This window comes from Condylura cristata, unplaced genomic scaffold, assembly GCF_000260355.1.
Source record: "Condylura cristata isolate star-nosed mole 26May11 unplaced genomic scaffold, ConCri1.0 scaffold00026, whole genome shotgun sequence".
NCBI lineage: Eukaryota > Metazoa > Chordata > Mammalia > Eulipotyphla > Talpidae > Condylura > Condylura cristata.
In genome coordinates this window covers 21,757,955-21,778,666 of record NW_004567127.1, presented here as the reverse complement: position 1 = coordinate 21,778,666, position 20,712 = coordinate 21,757,955, and the positions used below count along the sequence as shown (strand labels likewise).

The following is a 20,712-nucleotide window of genomic DNA, read 5'->3' as shown; positions in this document are numbered from 1 at the left end:
CTTCCAACTCAGGACTTTAGAGAGATAGATAGTTCTTCAGGGGCCAGATAAACTGAAGCCTCGGAGTCAAACAGAAGCATGATACAACTTTAAAACACCAATTTAAGTGGAAATAAATCAAAAAGATTTGTTTCACATATTACCGTCTTGTGACCTGCCTCCCCTCTCCCCATGCACAAACAGAACAAAACAAACTGAAAGCCTCATCCTTGTAATGGTACTTTTGGTCTGCTGTGTGTGGAGTGGACACAGTTGTCCAGCCCTAGGAGTAACAGATTCAGGGAGAAGTGCGTGGATTATGGCATGGAGCAGCCAGGAGATGATGGGAGCCTGGGGTGGGTGCACATGGGTCCAGGTAGAGAATAAAGAGCAAGAGTTGCTCAGAGGTGAAGCAAGATCTTCTACCCCAGGAGATAAAGGAAGAGGAAGATTTGCTTAGAGCTCAAAATTGATTTGGGCTTAATAGGGAAGAGAGGGAAAGTATAAGGTCTTTACCCGAGAAAAGGAAATTTGTAACTCGAAGATTCTTTAAGAAATAAACTGAGAACCCATGTGGGTGAGCCGTGTGCTATTTCACTGTTGTGCTTACTATGCGTATGAAGTTTATGTGGTGGCTTCTGCAAAAGAGAATGGAGGTGACAAGGAAGAGAATGGACTGACGTCAGAAAGGAGAACAGAGAGGCAAAAAGTGGACCGAAGAAGAGCTGACAGCACAATGTTAGCCAAACAAGCTGGGAAATGTTTGCTTTGGAGAAAGTTGGCGAGTTCGAGTACAAGCCAATTTTGCCTTCCCTCCCTGGAAGGAGGGCAAAAAGGGGGGTGCAGAGCAGTTCCAGGCACCCAGATGGCTGTGGACACCAGCTCATTTTGCCCTGGAGACAGCTGTGCTTGGCACCCTGTGGTGCAGGCCCCACTGTCCTTTCTGGGGAGTTGCTGGCCTCAGGGCTGTTTCTGAGCATCAGAAACTGCTTAAGGAACAGCCTGGCTGGTTTTAACCCTCTCCTGTGCTGGGTGTCCAGGCAGAATGCAACCTCAGACCTGTATTAGGCCCTGCTGATTTGTCAGACATTAGTCTGATCTGCTTTTCTGGGGAAATCTCTTCCTTCATTTAAAGAATATGTTGTACATCTGATCCCTTTGAAAGAAAGGGGATCAATCTAGACTCCTTGCCGAACGGGGGACTTTTTCGAGAGCATTTTCCTCTTAAACATCCACATGAAGAAGAAAAAAAAAATCATCCCAACTATGGCACATTGTTCCTGGAATTTCAGTGTTTTCCAGGAAAGAAACCTTTTGATTCATCAGCAGGTTTTATTCCAGTCCTTGGAAGTACTGTTTTGTATGATCTGAACCACGTCTTTGTCAGCTGGTGTAACTTGAATTTTTAAAAGTTGCTTTCAGAATTTAAAAGATTCATTTTGAATACGTGTCCCCACATTAGTTTAACGTGACAGGGGTCTTCCCCCCCCCCATCACATGGCAGCCCATTTGTGGTATTGAATGAGTGCAGGTTGTTCACACTGTTGCTGGGAAGGAGGAAAATTCTTCAGATTCCACTGTTGTTCTTCTAGGGACTCTAATCCACAGATGGAAATCCTGGAAGATCCTATCAGGAAGTGAAACTTAGAATCTTTGTGCTGACTTGAGGCATTATGGATTAATAAATTGTACAAGATGTCTTCTTTAAACATCTTAAAAATATGCTTCAAGAACACAACCATAAACACTAATCTCTTCTGGAAGTAATAATAGGAAACACTAATGTAAGTACTCACTCATGTGTAGCACTGTTTAGAGCACTTTTCATACATTAAGACAGTTATTCATAGCAGCCTTAAAAAAAAAAAAAAGGTTTATGCATACAGAACTGGGGTACAGGCCAGAGGTGCAGGGATGGTGAGAGGATTCACCAGAGACAGAGCAGGGAGCAGAACAGGCAGACTGATGAAGTACATGCTGAGGGGAGCAGCGGACAGGTCAGGAGAGGTCTGCTGTGCCATGTGGGTCACCTCCAGGGTGGGGATCGAACTCGCACCAAAGCAGCTGTGGCCAGCTTGCAGTGCTGTGCCTCAATATGATGCACCACCAGGGAGGACCAGCAGCCTTTCCTGGAGCCCAGGTCTCCAGTCTGGCTGTAGCCCTCCCCAACCCTGACCTCCACCACTGAGCAGCCAAGGGGTTCGAGCCCGCAAAGTGGCAGAGCTGTGATCTAACTCCAGCAGGCTTGGCTTTACCACCTGTATATATGGAGGATAGCCTTATTGTCGTGTACTTGATCACAACCAGGATTATACATTTTTTTTCTAGCATCATCTTTTATATGAAAAAAATATGTGTGTAAAAGTTTGTTTTGCCCACCACCTCTGCCTTAAATTCAGAATCAGCATTTGATTTTAGAAAGTGAAAGAAAAATTGTATCCCTCCCCTAATACCGCCTCCTCCAGTTAAATGAACAAACAAAACTGTCACGAAACAATTTCCCTCTAGGAACAGAAAGCTGAGGAATCTTCCTGGACCAGTCCCCTCACATACGTGGCTGCTGGCTCCAGGACTGCAGTTGATGGCACAGTCTTCACTCTTGGCACCAGAATTGTTTACAATGGCACAAAACCTATCTTGCCTTTACCTGTACAAGTGGTAACTTTGGTGGGCTTGTGAGAATATTTCAAAGCTCGCTTTTCACAGTTAATATCGGGCACTGGGAAAGACCCAGGACTTGGAGCTGGGAGGACTCAAGTGCTGGCCCTGCTCTGTCTGGGCTGACTTGTGTGACCTTGCCTCTCTGGAGATGTGGGTTTCCTTCCCTGCACGTGGGGGCAGGGAAGCCAGGCCAACAGATTGGCTTGATGAGGATAAGAAGCTGTTGTGTATGGCATTATTTACTAATAACAGTAGCCTTGTGTGCTCACGTGCTGAGTGGACCTGCATGTCCTTTGAAATGCGGGAAGGGGTCCTGGTTCAAAGATTGTGTGTCTCCGGGACCTTGTGCAGGGATACACGGCCAGGTAGCTGTTGGGAGTAGTTGGGGAAGTTTGTGTTGGTCTGAGTGCCTTTCCTTTCCTGTTCTCTCCTTACCTGTGTTACAGTATGCAGGGCAGTCAACTCAGTTTCTGGCACAAACCTCCTCTCCAAGGTTTCCCCCTCCTACTTTGGGCTTGCTGCCAGTTTGCCTACAAAGTGCTGTTTGTTGTACGGGTGAAGCGGGCAATTCTCTGGGTAGCGACACTGTGGCTGCAGGCAGTTACTGTCGTTCAAAGCAAAAAGCCAAGATGGAGTAGGTCGGACACTGACAGGGCTTGTTCGCTAGATTTTGCACATTGATTTTTGAAGGGAAGAACAGGGAGTCAGAGCTGACTGCTCAAAAGATATATTATGAAATGTCCTTGGTGACAGAAGAGAACTGGGTAAGGAGAAAGGACTTTAAGACATCACTGCGCATTGCTCTGAAAGCAAATGCCTTTTTTGTTGTTAATGAAAGCAAATACTTTGTCTGCAAAGCTTTCTAGTTGGATGGGAGACAGCAGTTAATAATAAATAATAATATCAGCAGCTATCATCCTGCTGTATTTTATGTGGTCCACACTGGGCTGAATACCTTTCTTGTTTTATTTTCATATCAGTCACGAAGGTCAGTATTATTTCAGGGGCAGGCTTCAAAGATTACAAAATTGAGTCTCAAGGTGGCTAAATCCTCTCAAGGGTCATAGTGCTAGTAAGTAACTAAAAGAACTTAATTTTGACAACAGTTCCACCTCATTCGCAGTCTGCCCCTGATACTGAAACTGACTGGAAAAGTCAGAGGAGGTTTCACAACCAGTAGAGCCTTGAAGGATGAGGAAGAAGGTGACTGGTAGGGGAAGGGTAGGGAACATTGTGGACAGGAAAGTCAGGAGACATACAAGGATTGTGGAAGACGCTTGGGGGATGGTGCTGGAATAAAGTGAGGGATGCGGGAAGAAAGGAGGGCAGAAAAGGAGCTCAGGCCACATTACACAGCGCCTGGAGTGTCCTGCTAAGGAATTTGGACCTCATTCCATTGCCTTTGAAGGTGATTCCAGTAAGGGTTCTTGAGAAGGAAACTACCTCGCTCATCTCTGACTGCAGTGACTGGTGGGAGAGTGAGGGAAGGGCAGACTGTCTACAGCAGAGGTTCCCACAGCCCGGGCTCGGGCTTTGGTTCACTTGGAGGTTTCTGAAAGTCCACATTCTGGGAAAACACCCCTTTGTAATTCTGCTGCTGTAGATCTGTGGGAGGGTTGGGGACTGTTTCAAAAGCCTTGCAGGTGATTCTAAATGCAACCAGATAAGGGAACATTTCCTATAGTATTAGGACATTTAGGAGAGGGGTCTGGGCTGAGGCTACTTTGAGGATTGTCCATGGTGACTTTTATTAAGAAATAGTTTTTTTTGTACATTGTTGTGAACTTTTTCTTTTTTTTAGATTTATTTTATTTATGCATACAGAACTGGGGTACAGGCCAGAGGTACAGGGGTGGTACAAGGATTCACCAGAGACAGAGTGGGGAGCAGAGTAGACAGACTGACGAAGTACACTGCTGAGGGGAGCAGCGGACAGGTCAGGAGAGGTCTGCCACGCCATGTGGGTCACTTCCAGGGCCGGGGATCAAACTCACTGAAGCAGCTGCTGCAAGCTTGCAGTGCTGTGTCCTAACTCATTACACCACCAGGGAGGGCCCTGTTGTGAACTTTTTGACAGTATATGATTTCCCCCCTCAAGTGTGTTGTAGGTCTCCCACCACCAAAGTACCCTAATATCACCTTATTCCCTTGTGCTCTTCCCCTCCCTGTTTTTACTTCTTACTTTCTTCTCCTGGATGTCTCATATCTTTGATCAGCTTTCAAGGTTTGTCTATATTATATAGCTGAAATAATCTGATATTTATCTTTTTTCCTTCTGATTTATTTCACTGAGCATAATCCCTTCCAGCTCCATCTATGTTACTGCAAATGGTATACGTTTATCATTTTTGATTGCTGAGTAGTACTCCACGATTAATATATACCACATCTTGATTTATTCATCTGTTTATGAGCATTTTTTAAGTTGTCTCCATGCTTTGGCTATTGTAAATATGCTGCAATAACATAGGCATTCAGGTTTCCTTTCAAATTAGTGTTTGTATTCTTTGGGTAGATTCCTAGGAGTGGACTAGCTAGATTGTATGACGGATCCATTTTTAGTATGTTAAAGAACCTCCACATAGCTCTCTGTAGTGGCTGGTCCATTGACATTCCACCAGCAGTGTAGGAGTTCCTTTTTCTGTATGTGTGGATGATTTTTAAACCTGGCTGGGGAAGATGTGTCTATTTAAAATTTATGGTTTGCCTTTTCCCTTTTAAATATGAATAATATCAATGCAGTCATTTTCACATACATTGTCCCATTTATATCGTGAATGGTGTTGCTCTAACCTTATGCCCTTGTGCAAATTTCCCCTTTTTTTGGTAATTAGAAAGAATGGAGTATGTCACATTGTGTTGGTGATGGTCTCCTCTTTGACAGTCTCCTGCAGCACACGATCTGGATTCTGCTGCATGTGAGCTGCAGTTCAGCCCTTCAGTCTCTAAGAGATGAATGAAGTAATGGTCCCTTGTACATTTTCTGGGACCAATCTGAATTTAGGCCATTTCCGTCCCCTCCCCAGCCAAACATTACAGACCTCTGTTACTACCATTTCTTGAGTTCTAAATAAACTACTGACTTTTAAAGTATAATTTTTGCTGGTAAGGCAAACAGTTCTAACAAGGGAGAAGTGATGTCTCAACATTAAAGAAATTAGAAATTATAATTTATGCTTAAAAAAATAATGTTAGTTCTCTGTGCTTCCCCCTTCTTCTCTGTTCTTTGTGCTGCCATATGTTTGCAAACCATTCTCATGACCTTCTGCCTGTGCGGCATATTTGTAGTGGGGCCAGATTATACATACACCACTGACTTTCTCATCTGACCTCTGCAGTCAGCCTCTGAGCCCCTTCATTTCTCTGAGTTTTGCTAATGTCTTCTTGTTGAAAGAAATATTATTTCCCGTGGAACTTTACTGATGGTGTGAGGAATCATAGGATCATGCTTTGTGACATTCAGACCTGAGGTCCTACGTTTTTTTAACATCTCCAATTCGCTGTTGCTTATTTTACTTAGTTCAGTCTTGGTATTTCAGGACTGGAGGCGGTGGCTACCCATTGGGCAGCTTCAGCTCCTCCCTGAAAATTAAAGGGAGCACAAAAATGAAACTGAACTTCTTGTTTTTCTTCACCTCCCTGTTAATTTAACCAAGCCAGTTGGCTCGCCCTCATTTGCCCTTTTCACACCTCCCAAATTAATGTTATGTGCAAATTTGATTATAACAGTGTGAATAATTTCTAAGTTACTTTTGAATACAGATTGGATACTGTTCCTTGTGGCTCCTTTCTTCATACTACTAGATGTATCCGGTGTTTGGTTTTTTTTTGTTTGTTTGTTTGTTTTTTGTTGTTGTTGTTTTCATTCTACTCTGCTTAATTCCTTTGTGGTTCTTGTAGTTAGAGTTGATTTAGAGATGCTGACTCCTGGGACACTGTATCAAATGCTTCACCTAGATCAGAGTACACGGGGTTCATTGCATTGTCTTACCTTGTTAATTCAGTTGTGCTGTAGCCAGAGGTCCTAGAGCCTTGAAATCTAGGCTTCTGGTCAAGGTGAGGAAATAGCCCTCTTCCTGACTTTTCCAGTCTACAAATATTTTTACCTTTCTTCTCAGAATTCCTTCATTTAGCAACATGTAGCAGGCTCTGTGTCCCTGTCCCCACAACCAGTGGCTCCATTCTGCTTGCAAAAAAAGAAAAACCTCCTAGCCTTTCCCTGTACCCCTTCTGCTGTCTGCACAGGACTACACATAGGGTACTTTCATGCTGGAGAAAAAAGCAAACCCATCCCAGTTGTGCCCTCTTGGTGTTAAAATGTTAAGGTTCTCCCCGGTGGCGCAACATGTTAGGAACGCAGCACTGCAAGCTCGCAGCAGCTGCTTCAGTGCAAGTTTGATCCCCATCCAGAGGTGACCCACATGGCGTGGGAGACTTCTCCTGACCCACCCGCTGCTCCCCTCAGCGGTGTACTTCATCATGTGGCCTGTTCTGCTCCCCACTCTGCCTCTGGTGAATCCTTTCACTGCTCCAACACCTCTGGCCTGTACCCCAGTTCTGTATGCATAAATAAATCTTTATTTAAAAAAAAAAACCTACAGGAGAAAATTTATTTTAAAAAATGTCTGTTAAAAGTCAACTCTGTGGCCAGACAAGCTGCCCAAATTCTGGTATTTGTAGCAGTGTTTCCCTGGGCAAATCAGTTGACATCTCTGTGTCTGTTTCCTGATCTGTTACATGGAGTTAATGGTAATTTCTACCTCATCAGGTTGTTGTCAGTAATAATTGAGTGATACATGAACCAGTTGCAATTTGTTTAGCTGGGATTCATTTAAAAGCTGATGAATGATCTTTCAAGAATTTATAATAACACTGCTGGATTTTCCAGGCAACTTTGATTCTTTTATATTATTTGCCTTAACAATTTTACTATAAAAGTCAAGGAAATGAAAAGCATCCTGATTTTGCCACCTTAAGTTATGTATAACTTTTCTTCTGTTGGACTCTCATAGTGGGTGGTTGAGAATTGATATACTTAAAAGACAGTGATATGTCTTATTCCATATCAACTCATATTTTGCTACATTAAGGTGTGTTATACAGCTACTTGTGTTTTAAAATTATTTCTAAGACTACCTTGTCTTAGTGAGGTGTATTTATTTAGTTTATTAGGACCGTTCCTTTAAATTGTTTGATTTGCTAATATATTATTTTGTGACTACATTCCCAAACAGTTCAGAAGATGACTAGACAAAACATGCCTTCCAAAGGGAAATGCCTTGGAGGACAGCGTTCAGTCTGCACCGCACACATCACCATCCATCGGCTGCACGGAAGGACTGTTGCTAACAGTCTGTGCTGTGAACATTTTGAATACTCTTTCCTTTCATACAGGCATTTGTGTTTAGTCAAACGTTTGTGGTTTCTTGCTGTTCTTTGTAGGTACCTCACTAAATCACAGTGCATTAGTCCAAGTGGCAAAATTTACATATGTATTTGCATATTAACTGAAGAAATGAGAGGAGAAACTTGGAAAACAATATATTAAGATTTTGTCCATCTTAACTTGATTGGCCAGTATCTATGTTGTTTTACCAATGAGTATTCAGTTGCATACTTCACCTAATTTAATTCATTGTAGATTGCCAGGGTTTAACATCAGTTGGCCTGTTTTTAAATCTAGGTGTATAGTTGATACTTTATCAAAATTTGGCAAGGCAATGAAAGGCCAAGATGCTGTTGCAAAGGAATGTTGCAAGTTGTGTTTTTAAAATGAGATTCTTCTGATGAGTAGCACAGGAGAGTAAATCCACAGCCCAGATGACCGTTCATTTCTTGCTAATTAGAAGGCAATAGGATAGACCCAGGCTGGGTTCTAACTCATTATCAAACTCAGCATCTGTGAGTTTCACTTCCTGGAACTCTATGACACTGAAGCTGCGATGAAGGCAGCCATGACAATACAGTGAAGCAGGGCGCACGAGGGTCCTGTGTAAATGTTGCTGATTCTATGCAGTGGGGAATGAGCTTATTGAGGTATGTGCTGGAAGCTAAGAACACCGAGGCCCTGAGCTGAGGCACTTGTGCTGCTCCTGGGCCTTGGCCTCCTGAGTCTCATAAGTCTTCAGTTCATGTTGTCCGCAGGCCCCTGAAACTTGTGACTGGAAGCCACATGGTGGCTGAGGAAAGCAGGTCCTCTAGTAGTGGTTGTTTCGGTCAGCAGCAGCAGAGATTGTTTTTGTTTTGTTTTGTTTTTTTTTCTCATCAATATTATAATCAAACAATGCTGTAAATGCTTCAGGGTTCTATGAGCACTGCTTTTCCCCTTAGCTTAACACCAGAAAACTCTGTGGCCAGAAGGAAGCCTACACCATTTTGCAGGCAGAGTTTTTAAAAAGGAGAACTTGTACCCTCTACCCGCCTTGCTACGTTTTGCTACAGGAAATGACTTGCTGGCCCCATGAAGATGGGTAATAACCCTGTGGGTAACCCTGACTTGCCAATCAAGTCAGCCAGTTGGCTTTGAGAAGGTCTTGCTTGAAAGCCATGGCCCAGGTTTTGCAGAGGCTTGGAGGTGAGAGTGAGTGCCAGAGACCTTCACAGGAGCGTCTGTTGCATGTGCTGCCTGAGAAATGAAGACAGAGACAGAGACGCTGCTGTGCAGGCCGCTAGCGCAGACAGGCAATCTCTTAGGTAGCCAGACAGCTTGTCATTTTTCTTTTTCTTGTTTGCAAAATCTAGCCGTACTAATAGTCTACAATTCTAATATTCACACAGCAAAATCTTGTGGCAAACATTGTTAACCACCAAAGGGAGGTCTTTCTGAAGATGAAGAGAGATAAGCAAGTAGCATTTTGGGGTATGAGTTCCTCCAACACACCCCTTAGTTCTCAGAGAAGCCAGCTCTTGTCACTCAGTTTGCAGCCTCTAAATGTCTTTCACAATGTCCTTGTCTTCATGACTTGGGTATTAGGGAGTGGAGACATGCAAAGTGAACCCCCAAAACTCTTCCATGGTCAACCTTAACCTTTTGCAGCTACACAACCCCATAGGAAAAAAAAATGTGTTCATTTTCCTTTTCTCATGAGATTATAATTTTAGTATAATCTTTCTACTCAACAGTAGCCAGGAAGAACACTTCTCCATGAAACACAGAATGGACAGAGTAACTGTCCTGGGAAAGTATGATATGATGCTTAGGCCTGTGGTTGCTAGGAAACTTGTTGGGAAGATACGGTCTTTGGATTTACCCACACTATGAAGTTTGGCATCCATACATGGAGTAAATGTTAATAAATACTTTAAAAAAAAGAGGAGAGCTTTAGTTATTGGGAGTATAAGAGAGAAACGGGGTTGCTCTTACCTCTTGGCTGACAGCTGCCCTGGAGGAGAGTTCATGAAACAGGTGTGTAGCCAGCGACACCTGCAAATGGCTTCCTAAGCCCCATGGATGCTTTCCCATGTTTCACTTCCTGTTAAAGGGTATACAGTTTAAAATACAGCATAAAGCTATCTCTCATCACAGTACTAGGACAAAATAGGAATAGCTCACTGTTGACTACTTTTGCACTAATGACTTTGCATTTTTCAGCACAACGGAGATTTTTAGAAACTAAATAGTCTCATCTTCCCAAATCCAGAAATGTAAGATGCTACAGGTTAATTTTAGCATGTTTCTTTTGCTTTTCCTTAAGAATTTCCTTTTTCTTCAGAGGTTTTCCCTCTATAACTCCTTCAGAATTATACAGCAACAGAAATATAAGTAGAGATCTCTAGGTATTTATGATAGAATTGTATCCTCAAAAATAAAGTGTAATTGACAGCATTCTTTTCTCTTTTTTTCCTTGAGATTTATTTATAAATACAGAACTGTGGTACAGGCCAGAGTTGGAGGGCTGTGAGAAGATTCACCAGAGACATAGTGGGAAGCATAACAGGCAGATCTGGGGAGCAGAGGGCGGGCGAGTCAGGAGAGGTCTGCCAGGCCATGTAGGTCACTTGCCTGGCCGGGATTGAACTCATGCTGAAGCAGCTGCAGCTAGCTTCACAGTGCTGTTCTTTAACCCGTTGAGTCACCAGGGAGAGCCCAACAGGTTTGTTTTTTTTTTGTTTGTTTGTTTGTTTTTTAAAGATTTATTTATTTGTGCATACAGAACTGGGGTACAGGCCAGAGGCTCAGGGGCGGTGAGAGGCTTCACCAGAGACAGCGTGGGGAACAGAACAGGCAGATCTACGAAGTTCACCGCTGAGGGGAGCAGTGGGCGGGTCAGGAGGGGTCTGCTATGCCATGTGGTCACCTCCTGGGCAGGCGGGAATCGTGCGGAAGCGGAAGCGGCTTTAGATTCTCAGTGCTGTGCTTTAACCCGCTGCGCCACCAGGGAGGGCCAGGTTTGTTTTTAATGAGAGAAAAGTGAGAGATGTTGTGAGCTGCACATTCCCATCCCCGCTTTCCAGGCATTTTGTGAAGAGGAATTAGGTTTGTGAAAAGAGATGGCAAGTTGTCAAGTCTAGGATAAAAAAAGGGGCTGAGAGAAGGAAAGAGCTGGCAATAAGAGTAGCAGACCTGGACCCTAAAATGTCTTCTCAGTCCCCCTAGGAAATTTTCAGAGATAAGCCCTCCTTAGCCTGTGCCTGTCTGAAGGCTGGCACTCTGCCCTGCCCAGCCCCTGCCTCATTCTTGAGGCCCCCACCTGTACACTCATGCCCTGCCCTTCACCTCACCGCTTTCCAGCTTATTCTGTGCTGCCTAGTGAGCTGGTGGCAAAAGGTGAGTGAGAGGAGCTCACCTGGAGAGAACACAGAAGTGCTGGCTTCCTCCCACCATCTATCTCTCTGAGTGTTCTGGGTCTCACTGTTGCCAACACTCTTGAGCACCTTTAATCTGAGCTCTATGTCTTACCTGCGCTAGGAGGCTGGTAGCTGCCTACTACCGACAGGTGCAAGTGAACTAAAAACTAAAGCAGGAGGAACCAGAAAATGAGAGAATTTCAAGTTTCACTCTAAGGAGAGGCCATGCGTGTTTGCTTGTTTGTTTTGCCTTCTTAAAAAAGGCCATGTAGTGAAAAAGAAATCTGGGGACAAATATTAGTCAGCTGATTGGGTTCTGAACCTACAGACTTTGTACCTTGGCATCCGAGTGGCCCAGAACCTTTTGAACTTTTGCCACTGAGTAATTCTGAAAAGGCTGACAGAGCCAGGGGCAGATAATGGCAGGGGCAGGGTGCACTCTGCTCGAGGTATCAAGGTAAGCCACCAGCTCCACAGCAGTGATATCAGGGAAGTGCTAGGACCTTTGGGGGCTGAGGGAATGGGTCACAGATGGTCACTGGGTTGGGTTTTTCTCCCAGAATTCACTATTATTTTGAGAATTTAGCTGTGTAGAGGAAATGGCCTAGAGTTCATACTTAAGGAAGATGAAGTGTTATCCAGCTCTCCATTTGCCCACTTTCTGGCTAATACATGAGGACAGTTACTTAACTTCTCTGACCCCATTTCCTCAGTTGGGAGTATGAGGGTAGGGCTTTTGCAGCTCCGTGGGGAAATGATATGACTAAGATTAAAATGAGACCCTGCCTTAGCACCAAATGTCTCCATACATATCCATGTCTTTTAGCTCAAGTCAACATTTAGCTTTTTACGGGAATTGCTATCCTTTAAGTTCTTACTCTTCATTTTGCGTTTGAAACGTGAATAACATTTACTTCAGTCATCAGTTTGATGCTAAAAGGAGCTTGATCAGTGACAGTCTCCTAAGTGCCCTTTAACCGGATACATTTGTGTTCACGAAGGCACACAGGTTACAGGTGAAGCCCCCACATCCCAAAGCTCAGACACCCAGCACAGAACACATGCCACCTCCAGGCACCGGACAACGCTGCATATGGCAAATTCTTAAACCATCTGTTTACTGTTTTTTTAAACAGTGCTCTGAAGTTCAGAGGGTAACATAATGAACTTAACCCCAGAACTTTGGAACTGTTCAGGGAATCATACACCCAGAGAAACAATTGTTTTCTGGAAGTATGCTCTATGCGATTATCCTTCATGTAGAACTGGTGTGCGTGAGTTAATATCGGAGCGCTTTACTGTGCGAGACTGAGCGAGACTGAGCGCTGTAGTAGAGGCCCGAGAAACCCTGAATTTTTTTTTTTTTTTCCACAGTTGGCGGTAGCCAAATACATGCTCTAGTTTGAGTCCAGCCGAGGCATGGGACAAGTCATTTCCCATCCTGAAGCTCCTTCCTCTGCTAAGCTGACTAGTGGGTACACTAGGATGTGGCTATTAACTTTAAGGTTTTACATAAATCCAGCCTCCGCTCCCTGGAAAGGCTCAGTCTTGCCTTTACACCTTCCCCGAGGTGATTTTTTTTTTCCATGGGGCGGAGGCGGGGAGGACAGGAAAGAAGGGAAAGGCAGGCAGACTGCCGGGGCGCCCGCCAGGAGCGCCCGCCAGGAGCGCCGGTAGCTCCGAGACTTCGGTATTAGTGGGGAGCGGAGGTCCTGGGGGGCTGGCTGCCTGCGGCCAGCTGCCTAGGGAGAGGTGGCCGGCAGGGGGAGGCCGGGCCGCGGGAGCCGCCTTTCGGGTCTCGGGTCTCCTCTGTGGCCAGTGGCGCCCGGGAGGGAGCCGGTGCAGACCCTGGCGTGGCGGGCAGCGATTATGCAACCCGCAGCCCCCGTGCTCCCTCCCCGGCCCGCGCCCCTCCCTCCAAGCTGCCAACACTCAGATCCCTCTCGGGCTCTCTCCCGCTGCTGTCTCCAAACAGGAAGTGCACGGCTGTCTGTAACGTGCTGCCGGGTCCCAGGATGGAGGAGTGAAGTCGCTGCCTTGCTTCAGCCTGCGGAGCCCCCGCGAAGCCCAGTCCCCGCAGAGCGCCCTGAGGGAGCAGGGTGACCACCTGGTCCAGGTGCGTGGGTCGCCCCCCCCCCCCATCCCCGTGGCGGGCGGGCACAGTCTGCAGAGCGCCTCGAGCCGGATCTCCAGCTCGGTGCTGCAGCTGCACTTGGTGCGTCTTCGTGGTCCGCCCCACGCTTTCTCCCGTAAGGGTCTGCCAAACTCTGTGGCTTCCTCCGAGAAGGCTTGAGGCAGCGCTCTGTGTCCGCAGGACCTGCCCGAGCTTTCCAGGCTGGGCTGTCTGCACCCAGAGGCTGCCCAGAGGCTGCCTGAGTCCCCAGCTGCCCTGGCCACCCTCTTCCTCCTCCAGCTGCTGCCTGAAGCAGCGGCTCTTTGTTCCTCAGTGCTGGCCTAGGGTTATCTCCATACATCTTCTGGAAGGGTTGGGTGTTACTGAGATCGGTGAGAATATTTTGAGGGGAGCAGAGAAGGGGGGACCTCGGGAGAGAAAGGGAGGAGCTGTGGATGAAGCTTTGGGGGGGGGTGGAATGGAGAACAGGAGTGTTGGTGCCCAGGCTAAGAATCCCCATCCTTCCAGCTGTGAAACAGGAGTCCACTCTTTGCATTCTGTCTTGGGAGAGCCAGACCTTCAGGAACTGGGGGAATTAGTGCTGCAGAGAGGAAAGGTAGTTTCCACCTTTCCCGGGAATGAGGGGTGGCTGATTGACCCATTAAGTCTGGTGTCTGGCTTGGTAAAGCCAGTGGTGGACTTCCTCCCTGAGACAGAAGTTACTTTAAAGGTAGGAGCCAGACATCTTTATTCATTAAATTCCAGTATTCGTCAGACTGACTTTTCTCAGATTTACTAGGAAGGGTGCTACCATTTAACCTCCCTGTCCTGCCCTGTCTCAGATGTTCATAGATGGAGAATAAAGTGGTAGGGAAAAGGTTGACTTGATGCACAGATTCTTTGCTTCACTTCTCTGGAAGCTTCGTTCTTTACAGACTAAGAAAGGTTGACACCTCCCCCAATGAAATCCTGGCCTTTTTCTCCACTGAATTTATCTGCCTAATGGAACTCCAGTTGTGGAAGGATGCTAGGAGAAGTGGGATGGTTGAAAAGAATAAGTTTGATGGGAAGATTGTGTCTCAAACATTTGAACACTAGCAAAGTGAGTAGCATGTTTTGAAAAAAGGATGTGAGTGAATGATTGGAGGGAGGAAAATGAAATCTACAAAGGGGTTCTTTCTCCAGCAAGGAGGGGAAGTCTGTACTCCCAGGACTGCAAGCACACCGCTCCTTCACCCTGTTGGGTGACCATGCTTCTCAGAAGGCAGGGCCAGTTGTAGAATTCAAATTCCTCATGTCATATGCTGACTATACCGTTCTAATCTGGTAAAATATTTATGTATTATGAAAACTACTTGGTACACAATTAATTTTGCTTTTAGAGGGAAATCTTTTGTAGTTGAATAGCCTGGTAAATTTGTACTATCCTTTCCCTCTTTTTTTTTTCTCATCAGCAGTATGGAGGTAATTTGAATTATAAGATCACAATATTCCACTAGTCCTTCAGAACTTTAATCTCTTTTAAAATGCAGCTGCTATGAGCACTGTGATAGTATCAATAATTGGTATAATTAGCAGTAAGTAGCTAAGATACATTATGAGAACAGAGCAATTAATTTCGTCTTCTAGAAAGACATGGACTTCTTAAATTCAGATTTAATTCCGAGATGTCTGTTTATGTCTCTTCTTTTTCTAAATACATCATGAGATTTAAAAGTGAAAGCAACTCCTTAAGTGATTCTTGAAAGACCTCTACAACTGGAATATTTTGCCTCTATTTTTATACCCAGGTGTAATCCTGACGCTCTAGTTTATTAATTTCTTTGAAGACTTTCTTCAGCATCTGTCACTCTGCTTCAACATATAATAGGATGGCCTTTGCAATCTGCCAATTCTTTGTTTTATTTAGGAACAGTATTTACTCCCACCCAGGTGGAAATTCAACCCAGGAGTAATAACTGCCCTTTAGTTCCTCTTTTTTTTTTTTAATGCATACAGAACTGGGATATAGGGCAGAGGTACAGGGGTGGGGCGGTGAGAGGATTCACCAGAGGTAGAGTGGGGAGCAGAACAGCAGAATGCCTGAAATCCACCATTGAGGGGAGCAGTAGGGAAACAGGAGAGGTCTGCTGTGCCATGTGGGTCACCTCCAGGGCCAGAGATTGAATTTGCGCAGAAGCGCCTGTGGCCAGCTTACAATGCTGCTACCTACCCCATTGAGCCACCAGGGAGGGCCCCTTTTTTGTTTGTTTCTAAAGCATATTTTCTATATCTCATTTATAATTGGTTTCTGCTTTTAACAATCTGGTGACAGGATTCCACTTTCTGGAGAGAGGAAACTGAAGCTGATGATATATGACTTTTCAATCGCCATATTAGAAAATGGAGATGTTGGGGCTTGAGCAAATCTTTTGATTTATAGCCTTTGGCTCTTTTATAATCTGGACAGTTGCCGCCTAAGGAAGAGCTAGCAATGCTGATTCAGTGATCTTCAGCCATTCCAGCACAGAGCCAAGAAACACCTGATTGGAGATCAGCCCTACTAAAATTTCCAGATCCTTTTCCACTCCTGTCCGCCCAGATCTCAGGGATTGTTTTGCTTGAAATTTACACTTTTCTCCCAGTGACTAGATTTAGCTGTGTTTGCATCAGTGGGATTTGTTTTTCACTGCCAGAATTCTGATGGTATATTTTCACTTACAGATGTATCAATTCTTGGGGAACAAGACTTTTTTGAAGAGTAGAATATTTTAGCTTTTAGAATTAAAAAGTCAGTATTTCTCATTTATTCCAATGATAGTTCACATCCCAGAAAGGAAATACTGAGCAAGTTAAGAAATGATGTCTATGGTACCTCCTCCCGGCACCTTACTGCCTGTCATGTTTACCAAACCGCCATCATACCGAGCCTCCACTTCCCATCCCAGTTCAGGATAATCTTCTGGAAAACTCACAGAAAGATGTGGGCAAAACATACTTTATATATTAAATGTTTCTGTAGTATTCACCCAACAGAAATAAGCAGTGCTTATGTTTTTCCTTGACTAGGATTTTACTTTGCATCTAGAAGAATATAAATTAAGATTTGGAGTACATTTTCCTTGGGAAATTCTACACTAAATATTTATTTTCTCTTTAGCAGTTGGAGTATGGATTTATTTACAACTTCCCCTCAATAAAATTGTGTCAAAGTGGGAGAAAGGAAGTGAGGGAAAAAAGAGAAGGGAAGTGAGGCATGAAATGATTTAGGTACATATTGTTAGTACAGTTTCTGTCGTGTTGGGCAGTTGCTCTGGCTAGTGATCAGCCGTGTGTCTCCTCCATCTGAGAGGCTACGACTGAAAGGCTAAGTAGCTTTGATGTTAAATGCCAAGGAAAAGTTAATGGTCAAGAGGACTAGAAGTGGAGATAAATGTGAGTTTTTAAAGTTTTTTTCAAAATCCCCTCTTCATGTCTATTATAAAATCAACGTTATCTCCAGTTGGAAACTAAACTTCAAAGCAGTACTTCACCACCCTTACATAATCAGAAAGGTTTCTTTAATACAAAAAGATTGCAAAGATGTTGACTGGTTTAGAGTTTTACTTATCTCAAATGATTGCAAATACCTAGTGGCAAGTTGCTATTCAGTGTCACTCATTATAAATAATGGCACAGTATCTTCTGGTATTGGAGAAGGCGTATCACACATGTGAGGCGGGGAATCAGTCTGCAGACCACTCCCGGTGTCCTGAAGTCCACAGGCCCCAGCCCCAGTCAGGACCTGTCCAGAGTGCTGTGTTGCAGTACTGCAGGCTTTCTGTTGGCGAAAGTCTCTTGAGACAGTACTACCAACAAGCAATATTACTGCTTAGTAATATTAGATAGAAGCTTAATAATTTTGCTAGAAGCTACACCTATTGTTGTCAGGTTTATATCTCCATCAATGTTGCACAATGATTTCTTTTTTATTCCTGCATCAAACTGTGTTAGCCTTCAGGTTAGAAAGATTCCCGGGTGGCATTTTTTCTATTCGTTGTGTATTGGGCAGGGGATGTGTGAAGTCCTCAGTTTGGATCTGCTCTCATTTCTGGGTTATATGCTGTTTCATGTTCAGTTGTGAGGGCTTACAGTTGCTGTCCGAAAGCTGAATTTCTAAAACATCTTCACTGCTGTGTTGGGTGAAAAGCCTGCCTTCCTCATATGCTGTGGGGTCAGGACGCGGACTCCAGTTGCAGACTCACCACTGGTGATGGTCTAGCAGCTGTAGCTTTTTATTAGCTTTTCAGAAGTTAAAATTTTGAGAGAGGTTTTCTATACTGACCAGGAAATCTTTATAGTTTTTGGCCAGTGTATGGAAAGGCAGGTGCTATTTACCTTGTCTTGCAGGGGAAAAAAAAAACTGACATTTAAGTTCATGTTGAATCAGTCTCTCTGGCTTCCAGGCCGGTTGCTGTGGCTTTGGTATTGTGCTGGACACAGATTAGGCAGGACACCCAAATCTATGAGGTTTAGTGTGTATAATGTGACTTTTTGATAAAATCAAAATCACACCATTTACTGAACCCCTCGTGTATGCTACGCACTGTGCATGGATCAGCTCTAATCCTGCTGACCTTGGGCAGGGTGCTCCTGTTCTGTATCATAGTGACAGAAACTGAGTCAGGCAGAGATTGTAATTTATCCTAGTCACACGGGCAAGTGAGGTCCTGGACTCGAATCCAGGCTTGTCAGTCCCCACCCTAAATCAGTTCCCTCTGCTTTTTCCTGTCCTAAGCTCACCTGCAAAGAGAATTGATAACATTTTGTTCAGTCTTACCTTGTCAATGAAGATAAAAACCACAGAAAAGTGTTAGGGTAGGGATGTGACAGAATCAACATTTTTATAAATAGTTTTGGCTTTCTATTGGTGAAAGTTTCTTGAGACAGTTTTGCCAACAAGCAGCATTACTGCATCATATGATAAAAAAATCTTAGTTGTTTTGCTAGAAATGACACATATTGTTGTTAGGTTTATATATCTGTCAATAATGCACAATGACTTCTTTTTTTATTAACAGATTTCCTGCTTTTTGCTAATCCAGTAGATGGCGATTGTATCTCCTACTTTAATTTTACGCTTCTGTTTTTTTCTGTTTTTTTTTTTTTTTACAAGTAGGATGGAATACTTCTTTATTTAATTAATTTAATTTTTCTGTACAATGTATTGAAGCTCTTTTTATTGTAAAACGATCGTTGAAGTATTTCTTGTGGTGTTCTTTTTATAGACTCTAAAAATTAATCTGTTTTTAGGTTTCAACATAGTAAATACTTTCTCTCACTTTGAATTTTTCTGAAAACTTGGTTGATGATGCTCTCATTAACAATAAAAATCTTTAATGTAGTTAAATCCACCAGTTTTAAGTATTATTGTAGCCTCTGCATTTTGAATCATTTAAGAAACTGGGCTTATAATGCTGTATGTCCTCACTTTATTAGCTTTATAGATTTACTCTCATTTGGGTTTTTAAACAATTTGGAATTTAAGATCTAATGTAACGTGTATGGCCATTTTTATTTTACTTAAAAAAATTATTTATGTATACAACAACTGGGGTACCGGCCAGAGGTGCAAAGGGGTGAGAAGATTCATCGGAGACAGAGTGGGGAGCAGAACAGGCAGATCCAGTGAAACACACTGCTGAGGGGAGCAGTGGGCGGGTCAGGAGAGGTCTGCTGCGCCATGTGGGTCACCTCCCCGGCTGGGGATCAAACTGTGGCTGCAGTGGCTGCAAGTAGCTACATAGTGCATTGCTTTAACCCGTTGAGCCACGGGGGAGGGCCAGTCCATTTTTACTTAAAAAAATTTGTCATATTGCAAGTCAGTTTCCCCAATATTATTTACCAACAGTCTACTCATTCTCTACAGATTTTTAAATAGATTTCTTGCCCTTATTTGCACGTGTGTTAACTCTTTGTACATTTGTGTTTTCTGAATGTGTGTTTGATCCTCTGGGGATATTGTTTCATTTTCCACACGATTTGATTGAATATTCCTAACATTGCATTTCTTTCTCGGTCTTAACTAATTTTGAAGCAGTCATGGCTCCCTTTCGCGTCTGGTTGTCTGTGGGGTTCTCTGTGTAGTGGGTGTCTCCCTTTAAAGGCTTCTGCAGCGCTGCATGTGCTGGGAGCTGGGGTGTGTGTTCCTGGCGTAGCCTCTGAATGAATGTTTTATGAGGTGTGATGCTCTAATTCATGGCTGAGTACCCTTGAAAGCCTGTTAATTATAGATGTTTCTTTATTATTGGAAAAACATTACCCGTTTTGATTTGGTTTTCTGCAAGTTTACCTTGTTTCACTCTGTTCCCTGCTCCCTGGGTCTCGTTTCTCCTCCATCTTCCAGTTGATGTCACACTGAATGCTAGAAGACTTCATTTGCCCTTCCAAGCAGAACACAGTATTGTTCTGACATATAAAGTGATCACACTATGTTGTACCTGACATGGTTTAGGATTATACATAAATTTGATGTTGATGTGGGGGAAAACTTAGTCTCAGAATACATATTGCATGACATGGCTCATCTAAGCCAAAGAAGTTATCTTCAGCCATCATTACTAGGAGAATATGGGTAATGGGTTATGTTTCATTTTCCTTTGTCAACAGTTCTTAAGGTGTTTTTTTTTGGTGACTTATATGCAGATATAAGTACTGAAACTTTCTGTTTGCACAACGAGTGCTACAATTATAATGTCAAGTATTTTAGAGTCCAGTACCTGTTTAGACAGGTAACATCACTTTCCTTGGAATTGTTCTTCAGTTGTGCTTTTTAAACAAGATTTACTTAAGCATTCACCAGAATTTTAACAGTCTCCATTACTGACCTGACTGAACTTGTGTACTCAGAGAAGGCTTCATCATTATCGATATTTTCCCTTTTTCCTTCAGGTTCCTCTCTACTCACCTCACCAACTGTCAGGTCCTCCTGTCTCAACATTCTCCTCTCTTACTTAATTATTCTAATATAATTGACAGCCAAGCTGCTTCATCTGTTCAATGACATTTGCTGAGCGCTACACTATTAAATCTTACTTCCTTTATCTCTGTTCCTCCTACCTCCTGTGTCCCGTCATTGTATTAAGTTCTGAAGCTACAATGTGAATATAACACAGTGCCTGACCTCAGGAGATAGACACATAAATCATTAACTG

General features: G+C 43.7%; 1 protein-coding gene across 1 annotated transcript in view; it reads left to right on the top strand.

Annotated features, from left to right (window-relative positions):
* Positions 1-20,712, top strand: part of LRRC8D (leucine rich repeat containing 8 family, member D) — a 111,964-nt gene that overhangs the window by 9,182 nt on the left and 82,070 nt on the right. The window contains exon 2 of the mRNA XM_004689792.2: positions 13,403-13,543. The gene's annotated coding sequence lies outside the window, so the exon portion shown is untranslated. The remainder of the gene's footprint in view (positions 1-13,402; positions 13,544-20,712) is intronic.